The 17813-nt window shown below is 38.4% G+C and overlaps 1 protein-coding gene across 2 annotated transcripts in view; it reads left to right on the top strand.

The window, feature by feature from the left end:
* Positions 1 to 1299: 1299 nt before the first annotated feature.
* Positions 1300 to 17813, top strand: part of ptn (pleiotrophin) — a 42709-nt gene continuing 26195 nt past the window's right edge. Inside the window, exon 1 of one of the 2 annotated variants that reach the window (XM_026919230.3) lies at positions 1300 to 1498. The gene's annotated coding sequence lies outside the window, so the exon portion shown is untranslated. The remainder of the gene's footprint in view (positions 1499 to 17813) is intronic. The other variant, XM_026919231.3, reaches the window with a different exon arrangement.

Raw genomic sequence — 17813 nt, 5'->3', positions numbered from 1 at the left:
GAGCTACTGTAGCTCAAACTGCTGAAAAGTTAAAGCTGGCTATGATAGAAAGGAGTCTGGACACACAGTGCATCGCAGCTTGCTGCGTATGGGGCTGTGTAGCCACAGACCTGTCAGAGTGCCCATGCTGACCCTGTCCACTGTCAAAAGTGCCTACAATGGACATGTGAGCATAAGAACTGGACCAAGGAGCAATGGAAGAAGGTGGCCTGGTCTGATAAATCACATTTTCTTTTACATCATGTGGAAGGCCAGGTGCGTGTGTGTCGCTTATCTGGGGAAGAGATGGCACCAGGATTCACTATGGGAAGAAGGCAAGCCGAGGGAGGCAGTGTGATGCTCTGGGCAATGTTCTGCTGGGAAACCTCGGGTCCTGGCATTCATGTGGATGCTATTTTGACACGTACCACCTACCTGAACATTGCTGCAGACCAGGTACACCCCTTCATGGCAACGGTATTCCCTAATGGAAGTGACCTCTTTTGGCAGGATAATGCGCCCTGCCACACTGTAAAAATTGTTCAGGAATGGTTTGAGGAACATGATAAAGAGTTCAAGGTGTTGACTTAGTCTCCAAATTCCCCAGATCTCAATCCAGTTGAACATCTGTGGGGTGTGCTGGCCATCAAGTCCGATCCATGGAGGCTCCACCTCGCAACTTACAGGACTTAAAGGATCTGCTGTTAACGTCTTTGTGCCAGATACCACAGCACACCTTCAGGGATCTAGTGGAGTCCATGCCTCGACACGTCAGAGCTGTTTTGGCAGCAGAAGGGGGACCAACACAATACTAGGCAAGTGGTTTTAATGTTATGGCTGATCGGTGTATATTGCATGATAATTAATGTTACAATAAATTATATAAATAAAACTTTATACTCTTTATATAGAGTTATATAAATAAACTTTAAATTATATAAAGAAAAGTTTATACTCTATATAAAGAGTTATATAAAGAAACTTTAAATTATATAAAGGAAACTTTATATGCAGAAAACTTTATACTCCATTGGTGTTTTGTGTTGTGGCAGATTTTTATTGTAGGTAGTAGATAGGACACTCTGGAAAGAGATATTGATTTTGAGTTCAGAGCACACAGCATGTCCTTTTTGTCTGTATGGGTCTGTCAGTTTTCAGATTTGCCTGCCTATCTCTTTTTTTTCCTATTTATGTGTCATCCCTAGGGTGACCTTGTGTTAATGAGGGTGTGAGCATGAGAGCTGCTCTTTCAGCACACCCCTTCGAGGCACCACCCAAATACAACAACCCCCACTACTCTCTCTCTCTCTCTCGCAGACACACACACACACACACACACACACACACACACCATAAGCACAACCCTGTGGTTTCAAGAGACAGAGTTTGCAAGAGGAAGAGAGTGAATGTGTAAGAGAGGCAGAGCACCAAAGAGCCAAAATCCAACGCAAAGTGGTTGAAAAGAAAGGAAATAAACTGCTTCAATTGAGGAACTGGAGAACTATACCTCCATTTGAAAGTAAGTACCATGCATAAGAGCTCAAAGTAGAAGTGAGGAGTGTTAGGACAGGAATTGAGAGAGAGGAGAGAGAGAAGAGATAGCAGATTCAGCACAGAGCCTGAAGGAAGCTGTGTGCTCTGAATACATCACTTCGAGACATCTGTGAGCATGGAGGAGACAGGTAGAGGTGTTCAGAAGAGATTTATGGTCAGACAGAGTCCCTATGTTCTGGCGAGTGTATGAAGGCAGGTTTGACAGTGTGTTGGTATCCCAAGTGCGTTGGTTCCTCAGCCCTACAGAACAAGCTTCTGCTTAAACCAAAAAGTCCAAAGAGGAAAGCTGGACTTATTCTGAGGCTCTATCCTGATGACAAACGATATGGCATGACTAGGAGCTATTGTCATGAATATGTCTGTACTATAAATGCAAATGTGAGACTCATCAACTTTTATCAGCCAGAGAACTCAGTAGTGTGTTTCTATTTGAGGTATTTTTTCTCTATGTTATCACTGAGCCAAGACGGTTTATCATAAAAACAGTGCAAACCCTTCTTTTCTTTGATACATTATAAACAGTAAATGAATGAACATTTTTCAAAGCTGAAGTAACTTGGGTGTGCACTGTGAATTCGGAACAGGACTCTTTGTTCTGATTTGTTTTTTTGCATGTATTGAAGTGACATCCTCTTATACTGGTGGTGCTTAACTTTCTCTAACATTTCCCCCAAGGCATTTGCTTTAAATGTCATGTTTTGTAGCAGTTGAAGCATTATCAGTAAAAAAGCATAGATTTGTTTGTTTCTTGTCTGAGGGAGATAGAGAAGAAAATTTCAGAGCAGTAAATCTGAAATTATTATCACTGGCAACAACATCATAGCCTCATCCAATTTTTGTTTAAAGTGTTTGTAAATGTTTTATCTCTAGAAAATATTCTAGTTTAAAGGAACAGTGTGTGTTTGAGTAGGTATGAAAGTTCCTTGTAGTGCAATTTGTACAGTTTCTACATAGTCTCTTTAGCACATGCAATTCATATATAGTGGGGAAATAAGTTGGGTCTTCCTTGATTGGAATGGGAATCACAGAGTTATAAGTAGCTGCTTATATAAAAGAATATAAAAGAAGTAGACGGAGTGAAAAAAGAGGGCCTCAATGTGCTCTTGCTGTTGCTATAGTTATTTGCTATCCTACCACAGTCACTCCAGCCAAACCAAACTTTTTCCCTCATCCATCTGCACACAAAAGAGACTAAGTGGACGCCTACACTGAAAAGAGACACTTACCATTACCATATAGTGAGTGTGTAATGAAACAGTGTTTAACTAGCAACTGTTAGATCGAGAATAGTAGCATAGAAAGCCCAGGAGATAAAATATGGGAGAGATTTAACTTTCTGATCTTTCTGAAAGATGCCTCTAAAAGATCCTGAATTAGTAAATAAGGTAAATCCCTGTGTTTCCTGTCCAGGTGTGGGCTGTGATTTCCCCCCCAGTCTTTTTTTCTTATTGGGGACACCAGTAATCCTCTGTATGTGTCTAGGATGCCAAGTATTACAGCACTTGGCATGTTCCCAGATAGGTGGAAGGAAAGTGGTTTAGTCCGTTCATGTTAACAGGGACTGACTTTTCTCCTTCCCTCTCCTCCTCTCTGCTTTGTTTCATGGCTTCCTTTTAAAGACTTTTACAAACATTATTGTTAGGGAATACAGTGCTTTGAGACACAAAAGAGTTGAGCACAAAACTGCATGCCTGTGTCTCACTTTATGTATATGTTATAATCCAGATGCACCTGAGGCCACTACAGCACAGCTCCCAACTGAGGTAGTAGAAGGCCAGAGATATAGCAGTTACACTAAAAGTCTCTAAGGAGAATAATGGGGACCTCTGTATAATTTTAATGGGAAAAGTTAATCTGTGTGTGATGTAGTGGTCCCATAGTGGAACAGTGGCAAAGAACTGTTAATGTCTGCCTATTAATGTGTGTGGATGGACTGGACAAAGCTACCAATAATCCCTGTTGTTGTTGCTTTTGCTGTTATTTATTTACTTATTTACTTACTTACTTACTTACTTACACAATAGAGTGCTGTTTGAGAGAGAAAGTGGAGGTTTACCTCCATACAACTTATTTTCCAACATGCTCCACTCTAGTGGGGGGAATTTGATGTTTGTTGGTGGCCAGCCAGTGCTGTCATATTCAACAAAGGACAAAGGTAAATAATATATACATTCATTGAATAATTGTGGAAATGACCAGGTTAGTGAACGATATGACCAAGGAAGAGGACCAAGGACTGGGAACAGCTTATATAACAACAGTGATGATGGCCAATTTACTTTTGTCAGTGTGTAGAAAATATGTTTGTAAGACCTGTTGAAAGCTAGGCAATAAGCACATAATGCCAATATTTTGGGATGCAGCCACTTTGCATTGGATTTTGCCTTATTTTCAGACAGAATACAGTCCCCTCTGGAGGTATTGGAACGGCAAGGCCAATTCTTTTATTTTTGCTATACACTGAGGACATTTGGGTTTGAGATCAAAATATGAATGAGACAACAGATCAGAATTTCAGCTTTCATTTCCTGATATTTACATCTAGATGTGTTAAACAACTTAGAACACGGCACCTTTGGTGGCAGACCACCCAATTTGTAGGTGAGCAAAGATATTGAAACAGAGAGCCTTAAAGTAAATTAAAGTAAATAACACAATATTTTATTGCATATCCTTTGCTTGCAATAACTGCATCAAGCTGGTGACCCACTGACATCACCAAACTGTTGCATTCTTCTTTTGTGATGTTTTTCCAGGCTTGTAGCGCAGCTTCTTTCAGTTGTATATTTTGGGTGGTTTCCCTTCAGTCTCCTCTTCAGGAGGTGAAATGCGGCTCAGTTGGGTTTAAGGTCTGGTGATTGACTTGGCCAGTCTAAAATTTTCCACTTTTTCCTGCTGATGAAGTCCTTTGTTGTGTTGGCAGTGTGTTTTGGGTCATTGTCTATCTACATGATGAAGTTTCTCACAATTAGATTGGATGCATTTCTCTGTAAATTGGCAGGCAGAATGTTTCTGTAGACGTCTGAATTCATTCTGCTGCTACCATCAGGAATTACGTTTCTCAGTAAAGATTAGTGAGCACGTTCCAGAAGCAGCCATGCAAGCCCAAGCCATGACACTACCTCCAACATGCTTGACCGATGAGCTAGTGTGTTCTGGATCATGAGCAGATCCTTTCTTTCTTCACACTTTGGCCTTTCCATCACTTTGGCAGAGGTTCATCTTGGCTCCAGAACTTTTGCGGCTCATTTCTGTATTTCTGAATTCCAATCTGGCCTTCTGATTCTTACTGCTGATGAGTGGTTTGCATCTTGTGGTGCTCTCTATATATCTGCTCTTGAAGTCTTCTTTGAACGGTGGATTGTGATACCTTCACCCCTGCAGCAATTTCACCAGACATTAAACAGGTCAGCAAAGGAAAACAACAGTGATGTTGATGAGAGTTGATGACAGAAACATTGTGAGAGCTGTGAAGAAAAACCCAAAACTCTCACAATGTTTTTGTCATCAACTCTCATCAACATCACTGTTGTTTTCCTTGGCTGACCTGTTTAATGTCTGGTTTTTAGCACGCCAGTGGTTTGTTTCATTTTCAGGACATTCCACATTGTTGTACTGGCTATTCCCAATGCTTATGCAATAGCTTGAACCCATTTCCCCTCTTTTCTCAGCTTCAAAATGGCTTCCTTTTCTTCTATAGACAGCTTTCCGGTCTTCATTTTGGTTTATCCTTTTTTAACAAACAAATGCAGTCTTTACAGGTGAAACCCGGTGCTCAAACCAAGAGTAGACATTCAGATCTATTAATTATTTAAACAACCAATCTAACAGGTCACACCTGGGCAACATAAAACACCTGTCAGTCACATGTTTTAATATTTCTGATCACTTGAAAAATGGTTGGGTTCAAACAAAAGGTATACCACATTTTTCAAGTTCGAAGTTAACACATCTAGATGTAAATATCAAGAAATGAAAGCTGAAATTCTGATCTATCATTTTATATTCATCATTTATCTCAAACCCAAATGTCTTCAGTGTAAAGAAAGTAATTATTCTAATCCACATACAGTCCCTTCCATACACTGTATGTGTATGACCATGTGTTTTTCAGTTGAACTAAAAATGTGATATGAGACAGTGGAACGGTGAACAATTAGGATATTTTTTATTTATTTTGTTTCCTCAACAAAAATTATTTAGTGTAAAATAAGTATCATACCAAACAAACTCTTACGGCTAAGCAGCTACATTGCACAATCATGCGATCTTTGTAAATTATTATTTTAAATAACATGCACAGTGGATAGGAAGTATGAATTTGATTTCAGTGGGTTTTGATGGAGTTTAATGCTACAAAAATAAAATGCATTTAAAAGTGGAATTGATTGGGGCAACACATCTGGTGTGAATTAGCATTTATTATTATGTAGTATGTAGTATTTAGTAGTATTATTATTAGCATTTAGACAAAACATGTTTCCCAGGTTTAAATAGTGGCCAGGCCACTAATGTTCAGGCCCTAAGACTGCAAGGCTTATTCTTTAACATTAGTGAGTTGATTATAAATGAATTGCATCAGCTAGCTACATTAGTTACCTGGTATCTGGTAGACTTTTAGGAAATACGTCTAGATCACTGTCAATTTGTGTCGTCTATTCATTAGCGCATAAGACTAGGCTCACGTGGTATCACATGTTGGTATTGGGGCTTCTTTTACAAGTAAATGCACAAGGTATTGGGCCAATACCGATGCATTCCTATACATATCCAATAGCTGGGAAATGAGTTCTTAATGATTTACTGTATTAAAAGATATAGACAAAGGAACATTCAGAGTATTCAAAGGCAGTTATAGTTGTAACACAATGACCTTTCTATATAAAGCAGATTAGAGATGCCATGTGAATTGCCCAGCAAATCATTTTGAAGACTTTTAAATGAAATATCAGATAAAGACAGAGAGGTCGGAAAGATATTTCATAAGAAGTTGGTTTAAGGCAGGATGAAGCTGACAAGAGGATGAAATTAGATTTTGAGATTAGTTAATAGATAACTATACAGTGGAAGGAGAACGCTTTCAAAAGGGTTTAGCGTATTTTATAAGGGTATTGTTAGAATCAAATAAATAAGGGTGTGGAAAACGCTGGTCTAAGTATATAAGAAAAGCATCACACAGCTTGATAGAACTTTGGACACAATAGAGGAAGTTCGTTAATAATAGTAAAATTATAGATTTATAAATTATTTTATAGAGGAAAACAATGATGAAAGCAAAAGAATGCTGAGTAATCTGATCCATTAATGCTAGTGGGGCTGGGGAATAATCATCCAGGAATAGAAACAGCATTTAGATACTCAATTCTGATGACTTTTGAGAACAATATTTATTGCCAACTTTGAAATGGGAAGAGGCTGGAAGAGCCCAAAACAGCAAACTAGCAACCTAGTCTACTTTCAGCTATATGGGACATCAAGTTGGTTCAATTGATATATAATGAAACAAAGCCAGAGATGTAATTTACAAAACAATTTAAAATTTAAGATTTGATTCAGTAAATCTGGAGCAACCTGAAACTTTGAACAAGCTCAAAAATAGAGCTGCACTATTATTTCACCCATTTACTCACATCTGTTGCGTGGCACTGACAAACAGGGAGGGTGAACGTCACTTGTTGTTACAGAAGTATTTCACTGTGAAAACCTCTCACCATCCAGGCCTGTATTCAGTCCAAAAGTTACACCAATATTGATATTTTCATAGACGATGATTTTTCTGGGCTTGGCACTGACGCTAGACTTAATACTGATCCTTGATTGAACCAAGACAAATAAGTTCAGGGTCACAATCGAGTGTAACTGAGACTCCTTCAAACTCCACCTTGCGGGTGCAATTCAAGGTAAATAATTTTTTTGTAAAGCCATCTGAAAAACATTTCCGTTCATGTAATTTCTTCCATCTAGGAGATAAATAAATGTTCAGATTCTTCATTTCACTGAGCGTTAATGTCAGTTTAGCATAAAGGTACTTAGTTTGAGATAGTGAAAGGACACTTGGATAGACAGATAGAGTATACAGTACACATTTATATTTACAGCAATTGGCAGATGTCAGTACATCAAGAAAAAAACAGTACAAATGAAGTGTTGTATTAGTGCTCCTTTGAGTGTTTAGTGAAGAAGTATATTGTCAATCTTTGTTTGAAGGTGAAGTTTATCCTAATACCTGTGCAGTACAGAAAAGACTCTTGATCTCAATCCCTATCTCGAGGGATGGTGGGTCAAGTTGAGCTGTGCTAGAGGCTGGAAGGGAATGTGCATTAGAACAAAGTTTGATAAATGCCTTCCTGCAGGTGGGTGCTGATCCTTTTTGGCTTTGGAGGCAAGCATTAGTGTTTTAAATCTGATGTGGGGAAACATAGAGTGTTTGTAGTGACTGACCCCTGACTGAGAGTTGTAAGAGTCAGATGTTACCCAAGTGTAGACCAAGTTGCAGTTGACCAATCTTGAGATGACAAGGGACCAAACAAGCCCTTGAGTGACATGTGGAGAGAAAAATCTCCTCCTGATGTTTTAAATGAGAAATCTACATGACTGTGTCAGGTTAGGAGTTTGAATGAGAGAAGGTTGTTTGTCCAGAACTATCTCAAGGTCGCAAGCATTGTCAGATGCTAAGATCTAAAAGTTGTCCAAGAAGGTCACAATTTCCCACAATGGGGATTCATCTCCAGGGATATACAGCAGCTCAGTCTTGCTGGAATTTAGCTTCAGGTAAATGGCATGTCTGCTACACATGCTGAGATCCATACAGATTGTCTGAGGAAGGAAAGAAGAGGATGAGTTCAGTGTCATCACCATAGCAGTGGAATGAAACCCCATCTGAGGATATGAAACAGAACGTATAGAGAGAGAATAGAAAAGGACCAATCATCGAGACTTGTGGAACATCAGCTGTCTGCCTGCATGGAGCAGATGTGGATCCCTTTCACGTGACTGCCTCTCCAGGTAAGAAGCAAACTGCTATGCTGTGCCACTTTCCAGTGCTCAGGAGGCTGGATAGGAGTCTTGTTATTGACTGCGCTGAAGGCTTGAAAGGTCAAGGAGGAAGAGGACCTATGAGAGTTTGGCTGATCTAGAGGCATAAAGCTTCTTAGTAACAACCACAAAGGTTGTTTCTGTGAAGTGTGCCACTTTGAAACCAGACTGGTTAGGATCTTGGAGGTTATTCTGGGTAAGAAAGAGAGACAACTCATTGTATAAAGTGCATTCAAGAAATTTAGAAAGGACAGAAGTGGTACCGGTTGGTAGAAGTGGTACTGGTTGCTGATTATTGAGGTGTCTAGTGTGGGCTTTTTCAAGATGAATATAACCCTTCCTGTGTTGAAGGAAGTTGGTACATGACCAGACATTATGGAGTTATTTACAAAGTGTTAAAGAGGAGGTGGTAGAATTGCTGGACATAAACATTTATAGGATCTCTTCTGTAGATAGAGGAGAAAAACATGTTAAGGTGATAGGAGGGTAGGAGTGCAGTGCAGGCATGGGGCAGGAGCGAAAGTCAGGCAGATCTTAATCTTCCTATCAAAGATGGTGGCAAAGTCATCAGCAGTCAAGGAGGAGGGTGAAGAAAGAAGGGAAAGGTTGAGAAGTGATGAAAATGCTATGGAGCTTATGTGGATCTGATGCAGATGGTCCATCTTTCCCTTGTAGAAGGATGCCTTAGCAGCAGTAACATTCATAGAGGAGAGTGGTACAAGAGGAGATCAGCAAGTTATGATTTCTTCCACTTTTCTTTTACTTTTTCTCTTTTGTTTCTGCCCATACTTAATATTTTGAGACTCTTCAAGATAGGTAACTTTATCTAAAGCATATTTCAATGTCTAAAAGCTAATCTCCCAGTTTTGGGAGAATAATCATTCATTGACTTATCTACTGAGAGAAAAAAAAAACATTTAAAAAGTCAGACTTACAGATTATAGGCAGACTGACTCCTTATCCTGACATTTTATGCACAAGGGTGTTAAAGTCATTAATTAATTAATCATCTTCTGAGCGGAGAGATCATGGCAGTTGTGGAATGGAAATGTCAGCAACAGTAGTATAGGCCTAAAACCTAAAGCAAATAAGTTTATTTTTACTCCCGACACCACATACAAACTATCATGTAGGTGAGGTTTCGATTCAGCCTGGATTATTAAAGGTATTATGACTGCTGTTAATCAGAGAAAAGCATGCCATAATGTGTTAAATGAGAATGTCTAGCTCAAGGCAGGAGCATAAACAGTATTTGATAAAATGTACTCAGCCTTAAAGAGATACCTGTATTGATCTGAAGCACAGGACAACGAAGCAGTTGTGACATAAAACTGTCATATGTGAAACCACTGGTAGTGTTAATAGAAACATAGAAACATCCAGGCCTTGGTAACCTGAGATCAGCATCATACAGATTACCTGCATTCAAAAGTGCAGTAGCATTCTGAATAAAACTGTTTTTGTTTTATTTATTTATTTATTTTAAAAATTTTGATATGGTTCATATACAGTGTAGATAAAAGTCAAGCCTGTATAAATAAAATGTCATGATTTGTGTTGTGTGAAGCCATGTTCGGAGGACTTGGCCAAAAAAGGTTAAATCCCAGTGGGATTGTGACATCTCTGCAAAACAGTGGATTTTATCTTCATTGTGTAACTCACGACAGACTGAATAGAAAGCTGATTGGAATGAGAGCACTGAGGCGTGATGTGTACCTGTGAGTGGTCTTGCTACCGTCTAATAGGCTTCTGTACACTAATGGGGGAGGCAATGGCTCGGAATAACAGCCTAATGGAGAATCGTGCTGATAAGGAGCAAGAGTCAAGCACCTATCCTTCATGCATTGGAGTTCTTTGGATGTGTTCCTAATTTACATTGAGCCGTAAACTCTCACCTACTGAGCACAGATGACAACACAAGTGAAATGTTCCAACACTCGGGACAATAATATTTCTTATTGTCACCTACATGGCTACAAGATTCTCATCACTTTCAGCATCAAGGAGAACTAGTGGGGTTGAAATGGTTTGGAATAATGAGATGGCTGTTCCCAAGGGAAATTAGAGATCACATGCACTGGATTTGTTTGTCTAATGTGCTTATGATTACATTAATAACAAGACACAGAGAGGCTTTATGAATGTTCGGAGGCAGAAAACAACGTTAGAATTAGGCATGTGCTGCTATTCATTACAATTTTAATCATGAACAATGTTGCTGACTGAGGAGCATTTTATGTGTAACTTTTAAAAAAATATATACAATATGATTCTGATGAAATGACAGGCAATAACCATGAAGAGCATTTTAATATAATGAAGTCTTTCATAAAAAAATAATATGCAGAGTGTTAAAATGTAAACCTACACTTTAAGTAGAAAAGAGGATGAGGAGGAGGAGGAAGCTGAAACATACTAATTTTATTATAATCCCAGGAAATTAAAATCTTTGCTTTAGGATTGATGAGTAGTGTTGGCTGATATCAAAGCAGACAGGCAGCTGCTTTTGCTTGGTGGGAGGGAAGAGTTGAGACTTAATTAATGTCAGATTAATGGTACAGAATTATTGAAGCCTAGCATTTGAGACTGAGACACACACTGAGCTCATCTCATCTCCACCCACAGAGCTGTGATTGACTACAGTGTTCACCTTCAGCAATATTACACAATGAAAAATATGAAGAACAAAGGACTGGTCAGGGACTGTATCAGAACAGCCTTACACACACACACACACACAGGTTTGCCTTAATGGTAAATGGTACATTCTTATCTACATTCTTATCAAAACCACTACTGCAAAGTTTAAAGTTTCTTTCTAAACCTACTTCATTAGTATGCTGTGCATTGCTTGAAGACAGTGAGTGTGTGTGAGAGAAAGAGCAAGAGAGAGAGATGAAAACATTGTTACAGAAAGATAAGAGACGAGTGGAGAAAGTAAAGGGAAAAATTCAGAGAACTTGCTTTCTCCTTGCTGTGGAAGACAAAAAAACAATTTAATGTTCAACATTCAACTCTGGTCCTATCCATGTGTGTAAGGATAACAAAGAAACAGAACGAGAGACAAAGAAAACACAATCTATTAATATATGGCACGCTCTGCTTTACTTACAACATGACTGCTTCCAAAACAAGTGTCTAATAAGGCTACAAACTTATCTCAAGGTGATGCTTGTGTGCACACACACAACATGTCAGACAACAAAGGACAGATTTTTTTTTTTACCCCAAGGAACCTGGAGGTATTGTACGAAAAGATGAAGGAAAAAAATCCAGGGGCTTACTCTCTGACAAACAGAAACAACAGGTGTGGGAGGACATTGCACAAAAGTGAAGAAGACTGGGAAAGGATCAAGAAAGAGATGACGGGACTTTTCATGCCATTAAAATAACTCATGGAGGCAGAAACACTGCCCTATCTCGTCTGAAGAAACAAAAAGGCTCTGAATAGAGATGCATTACAGACAGGGTTGACTTTAAGAGCAGTGGGCTACTTCAACACTCAGAGCCCACTTCCACAAGAGGACCACTCACTCAGCAAGACCACTCCGGTCCTCTTGATATGACACCCCTATCCCTGCACTCCTCTGAGATAGCCATGAAGTCAAAACCATTAACTCACACAGCTAGAGACGGAGAAGGTGTAAGAAAAAGAACAATCAGGAAGGAAAAATTGAAGCAATTGCAGTTACAGTAAGGTTATTTTGCAGAGATTTTTGCAAAAACTCCCAGTTTCCCTTAATTTCTGCACTGAGTATTCTGTCAAAGGGGTCAAGTAAGATGGTTAAAGAGTCTTTTTTTTAAAAATAATTTTCCTGCAGTGATGTTAACTCCTTGACATGTTGTATTTCTCAAATCAGAACTCACGGCATTTACATTTATTTTTTGAATAAAGATGTACTTTAGCAACACGGTGTCCTCATGTTTTTTTCTTTTACTCTTCTTAGTGATGTGAAGTGAAGTGTAGCCAAGTATGGTGACCCATACTCGGCATCCAAGTGCGCACACACACCGTGAACACACACCCGGAGCAGTGGGTAGCCTTTTTTGTTGCAGCGCCCGGGGAGCAGTTGGGGGTTCGGTGCCTTGCTCAAGAGTCTCACCTCAGTCGTGGTATTGAGGGTGGGAGAGAGCGCTGGTCATTCACTCCCCCACCTACAATCCCTGCCAGACCTGAGACTCGAACCCACAACCTTCAGGTTCACCTTTGGGTTACAGGTCAGACTCTCTAACCATTAGGCCACGACTGTAAGCATTCCATGTTATCCTCTTTTACCCAGCCATGACAGCCATGACATCCATGACATCCAAACTCCTCTTCTTTGTCTTGCTAAATTTGTTTTCTCTAGGCATGACATTGCTACTATTATACTACCCTGCTAAACAATCCAGCTTAGTCTGATCGGCTACCAGCTGCCAAAACACCAGGCCAAGCCTCTCAAACTGGTAGATCATCCATAGGAAACAGTAAGAAAATAGATTCTGAATTACTGCTACTAATGCTATATCACAGACAAGTTGTTTTTAAGAAGATAATGCAACAGTAAGGCAGTTAGAAAACCTCAAATGTTCAATTAATTCAAGTAATAAGGTAGCTGGAAAATGAGCAATGACCAGTTTGATCAGCTTGGCCTGTGTTTGGCAGCCAGTAGCTAGTCAGATGCTGCCTTCAAATCCTGTCCGAAATATTGTAATTACCATGTGAACGCACATGAACACACATTGCACATGATTCTGAACCATTTTTCTTGCAAAGAAAAAAAAACCCCACAATTTCCATCTCAGTCTGCATTTTTATCCCATATTTTTTGAGGCTTTGTGTTTAAAGTCAGTGGTCTAGGCTAGACAGGAAGAGGAAGTTTATTCTACAACTCAAGTGACAGTCTTGATTTGTCCCTCAGATAGCAACATGGAAGAAAAATATCAGAAAATAATATGCTGTATAATAACTCAGTGAGGTCTGTATGTCTGTACATTGTATTTATTTCTTTCTTTCTTTTAGATAATTCACATTTACACACATTTTTTAAATGGACACTATCAGCTGCCTACAGTGATATATGTTGAGAGGGTGCATTACATGTTTGGCCTTGGGGGGACATTTGGCTTGTCCCCATGAGGAAAACTAAAATCTAAAAAAGCCTAAAGGTTTCCTTTTGGTTACTGAGGTTAAGGTTAGGGTTAGATTTCAGTGTAGACATAGCATTAATTAGCTACATTATTAATTAGGTCAATGGAAGGCCCTCATAAGGATAGTAAGGCAAACATGCGAGTGTGTGTGTGTGTGTGTGTGTCTGTGTGTGTGTCTGTGTCTGTGTGTGTGCTTTGAACAAATTAGTAGGTCAGAGGACAGTGTAGGTCACAAACAGCACAACCTTCTATGCCAACATTTGCTTTCATAGGAATGGGCAACAGTGCAAAGCTAGAGGCTTTGCCCTACGTGTGTGTGTGTGTGTGTGTGTGTGTGTGTGTGCGCACATTTTCCCAGTGGCCAGTTGCCAGGTTTGTTCCAGTGAAAGTGACACTGAGAGTTGCTCAGGGATTTTGAGACAGCAACAAAATAAATATCTCTTGTGTTCAATTAACTCATATGGAGTTAAATTTAGTTAACAGGGACTGTGTTAATTAAATTCTGCCGGTTTTGTAAAGCTTCTATTAAAACATCACTGATGATGTGTAGTGTGTGTGACAGCATCCTGGAACACGAATTTATTATCACACAGCAGTTGCTCGTGAAATCTAGAGGCTTACAGATTAATTTAAAGTGGATTATGCAGTGTGTTTATTCAAGTAACAGCCTGACTTGCTGTAAGATACACACAGAATGCCTTTGATGTTCATTAATTTCATATATTCATTATAAATTCATTACCATCTTTTAGTGTAGCATGAAAGTTACGATTGTGTTTAAGAAACTGTCAGATTTCTGCTGAAGAATGGAGACATTACAAATGTTTAAAAATTGAATTTGTAGTAAAGTTTAATTTGTTTGAAGCGTTTCTCCACTTTTTTCTGTCAGTGGTAATAAACACCGTGATGCTCTTTTCTGCGACGGTGCATTTGTAATGCTCTCTTTGGTAATGTCAGGACCAAAACCAAACCACACAACCAAAACCTGAATTCATAATGCTTGAAATGAATTCATGGTTTGCTGGTTAAAATGATAAATGGTTAAAATGAAAGTCTATACAATTACTGAAACTATGTTTGTATATTTATATAATATGTGAATGCAGATAATATATTTTTGGACAGCATCATGTTCTGGAAGTGAAATTCAAGATGGCGTCACTATCACCATCTTGAGTCAGTTTGTATCACAAGCTGTCTGATATTTAAAAAGAGATCTTTAAAAATATTTAAAGTAAGTTTAATCTTTAAAAGTGATACATTTAGCATGTACATTTTTTGTCTGTTAACTCCTCCAGTGATAATGGCATTGTTTGGCTGAGAAAAAAAAATAGAATTACAACCATAATGACAGTCATGTTAGCCATGTACCAGTCATGCTGAGGAAAGTTTATTCATTCGTTTACCTTCAGGAACATCGTTATCCTGGTCAGCCTTTACTGGTGTACTGTGTTAACTGCAGAAATGTATGCTCTTTCAGTAATCACTGAGGAGAAGTTATTGTATCATTGCAACAGAGGGAGAACTGTGGTTTTTCATCTCTCTCTCTCTCTCTTGACCTGCTTTCATTCCGCACGTACGCACAAATGATCTTTTTCTGTTTAAAAGGTGAACTTTTTCAAATTCAAATGCAGATAAAACTTTGCTGAGGTACAGAAAGAATGAGGTGACAAAAGGGGTGCTTTAAAAAAAAGAGGAACAATTGGAAATAAATAAATAAATAAATAAATAAATAAATGTCAGTTGCTTATGTCAGAGCAGAGCTGTTGTAGTCATATTTTACAGTGTAAATAGTGTAATAATCAATAATCCAAAAATGAGACAGAACTATAAAAAATTATAATTTTCTGTTGGAATTCATATAATACAAATAAGGTCATTTTAAAACTGTTTAAGATGCAAAGAAAAGGATGACTAGCAAATGCACCAAAATATTTAACTCGAAATAAATTTAATTTCAAATTACTGAAGAATAAAACTGACGAATAAAAAATAGACAAAAATCATGAATATTAACTAAGCAATTTCTAAATTTCTAAGTAAATTCAGTCACATGTTTGTACACGGTTGACCTCACAGATGTGCTGTAAATGTCCTGGGTTGAGTTTGTCCAGGTTAAACGTTTGTTGATCTTTCTTCCTGCCTCAGATATTTTCCATGAATTTTCCACAAACTGATTTTTTTACAGCCTGGTTTTCCATTGCTTGATGTTTCACAGCAGTAGGAAGGTACTGAATTTTCTGATATTTTCTTTCTATATTTGTCAAAGAAAGAGAGGTGAATTCATTTATCTTCCATTACCACTTTAATCTGGTCAGGGACACAGTGAATTCAGAACCAATATACTATCCAATTTCGTTTGACTGTAGATGTGCATTACAATGACAATAAAGGTCTATCTATCTATCTAAAATACAAGGAAGTTTTTGGTTGATCTGCTTGAGCCCCATACTAGTGCTTTTAGACTTATAAGCATACAAAAATGTGTTTTTTATGAGGAGCGGAGCCCGGTGCATCCTGCACAATCGCCAGCATCTTCAGTAAACAATTTGCTGCCTGCACACACACAGAGCTAAATCTACACACGCCTGTCTTTACATGATTAAAAGCAGCGGATGCTGGTTTTCTGGAGACTGATATTAATGATGAAAATGCTAAGAAGGAAAGAGACAGTTAGTGAAAGTGAGAAAGATGAAACTATGAAGAAAACAGGCCTGGGACTGAGTGAAATGTTTGCACTGGTTCTTATTTATTGTACACTAATGAGTATTTACTCAATTTGTCACACTTGAGGCTGATCTTTTCTCTTTATTCATTCTTCACTAGGACAATCACCTGCATTCTAGTTATGACATGTAGCACCTCAGAGTAGACCTGACAGTTGTAAAATTAAATCTGGGGATAGAAATATGAAACACGGGTCCTAATAATACAATCATATTTTTTTTCTAGCCTTCTCTCCATCACGAAGGAATTTTACAGATCCTCAATAATTTGCAATTTCACCCTTTACTCACTCACCCTTGTCAGGGTTGTGGTGGATCCGGAGCCTAATCCGGGAGCACTGGGTGGGCGTGATTTTTTAGCCAATCAATGTTTTTGAGAGATGGGAGGAAACTGGAGAAACTGGAGTAAGGGAGAACAGGTGAAACTCCACATAGACGGTAGCCCAAGCTCAGGATGAACCAGGTCCCCAATATATTTTTTATTTTGCCCAACTCCATTCCAATCACTCACATTTTTTTAATCACATTTTTAACTTTATTTATTACGTCCATTTCTTAATCCTATATTGACTTGTCTAGGCACCACAATTAATCATCTTTGTGTAAGTCCCAGTTCCGCTTCATAAATTCAACTATAATAATAAAATAATAAAATGAGAGATGAACCAATTGAATCCATGCAGGTGTTTTGAACTCTATTTACAAATACCAGATCCAGACCTGGAAGTCCCGCCCACTTCCCCCATCTCATGCGCTCTCACTTTCTGTCATGGTAGATGGAGAATATTTTGATTTCATTAATTTGAAATAAAATCGATCAGTGTAATGTTTGACTTATCTAACATTGGACAAATATATAATTAACAGCAGTTTACTAGAGAGAAAATGAGCAAAGATTTTGACCCAAAAAGTTTAAATAGATTTAGAACGAAGTGTCAAATTTCACACTTTACAAATAACATTAATGGTGATGATAATTACAAAATGTTTAAATGTTTTGACTGGTGCTCTCCTGCATCTACAGGGAAAATGTCGGCTGTGTGAACATTAGACAATTGATTTATAAAAGGATTGCATAGAAATGTGATGTTTTATATATATATATATTTTAAAATGTTTACTGTGTCTTTCTGCAGAATCACTTAAAAATCCACTGTCCAGCTGTGTTTTTGTGATTGCCGCAGTTCTCGACTGCACAGCTGATCGTATTATTACACTCTCCCCTACTCTCCTGAAAAAGTGGAAATGGTTGTTTTCCTGTATTTTTTAGCCTAATGGTTGTGGATGATTAAATCGTTTATTACGGTGTTTTAAAATGGAAAATCACAACCAGGGAAAAAATATCTATATCACACAACCCTAGAAAGAAACCTAAAAAAAAACCTGACC

Source organism: Pangasianodon hypophthalmus, chromosome 9, assembly GCF_027358585.1.
Source record: "Pangasianodon hypophthalmus isolate fPanHyp1 chromosome 9, fPanHyp1.pri, whole genome shotgun sequence".
Lineage (NCBI taxonomy): Eukaryota > Metazoa > Chordata > Actinopteri > Siluriformes > Pangasiidae > Pangasianodon > Pangasianodon hypophthalmus.
This window is presented reverse-complemented; position numbering and strand designations above follow the sequence as displayed.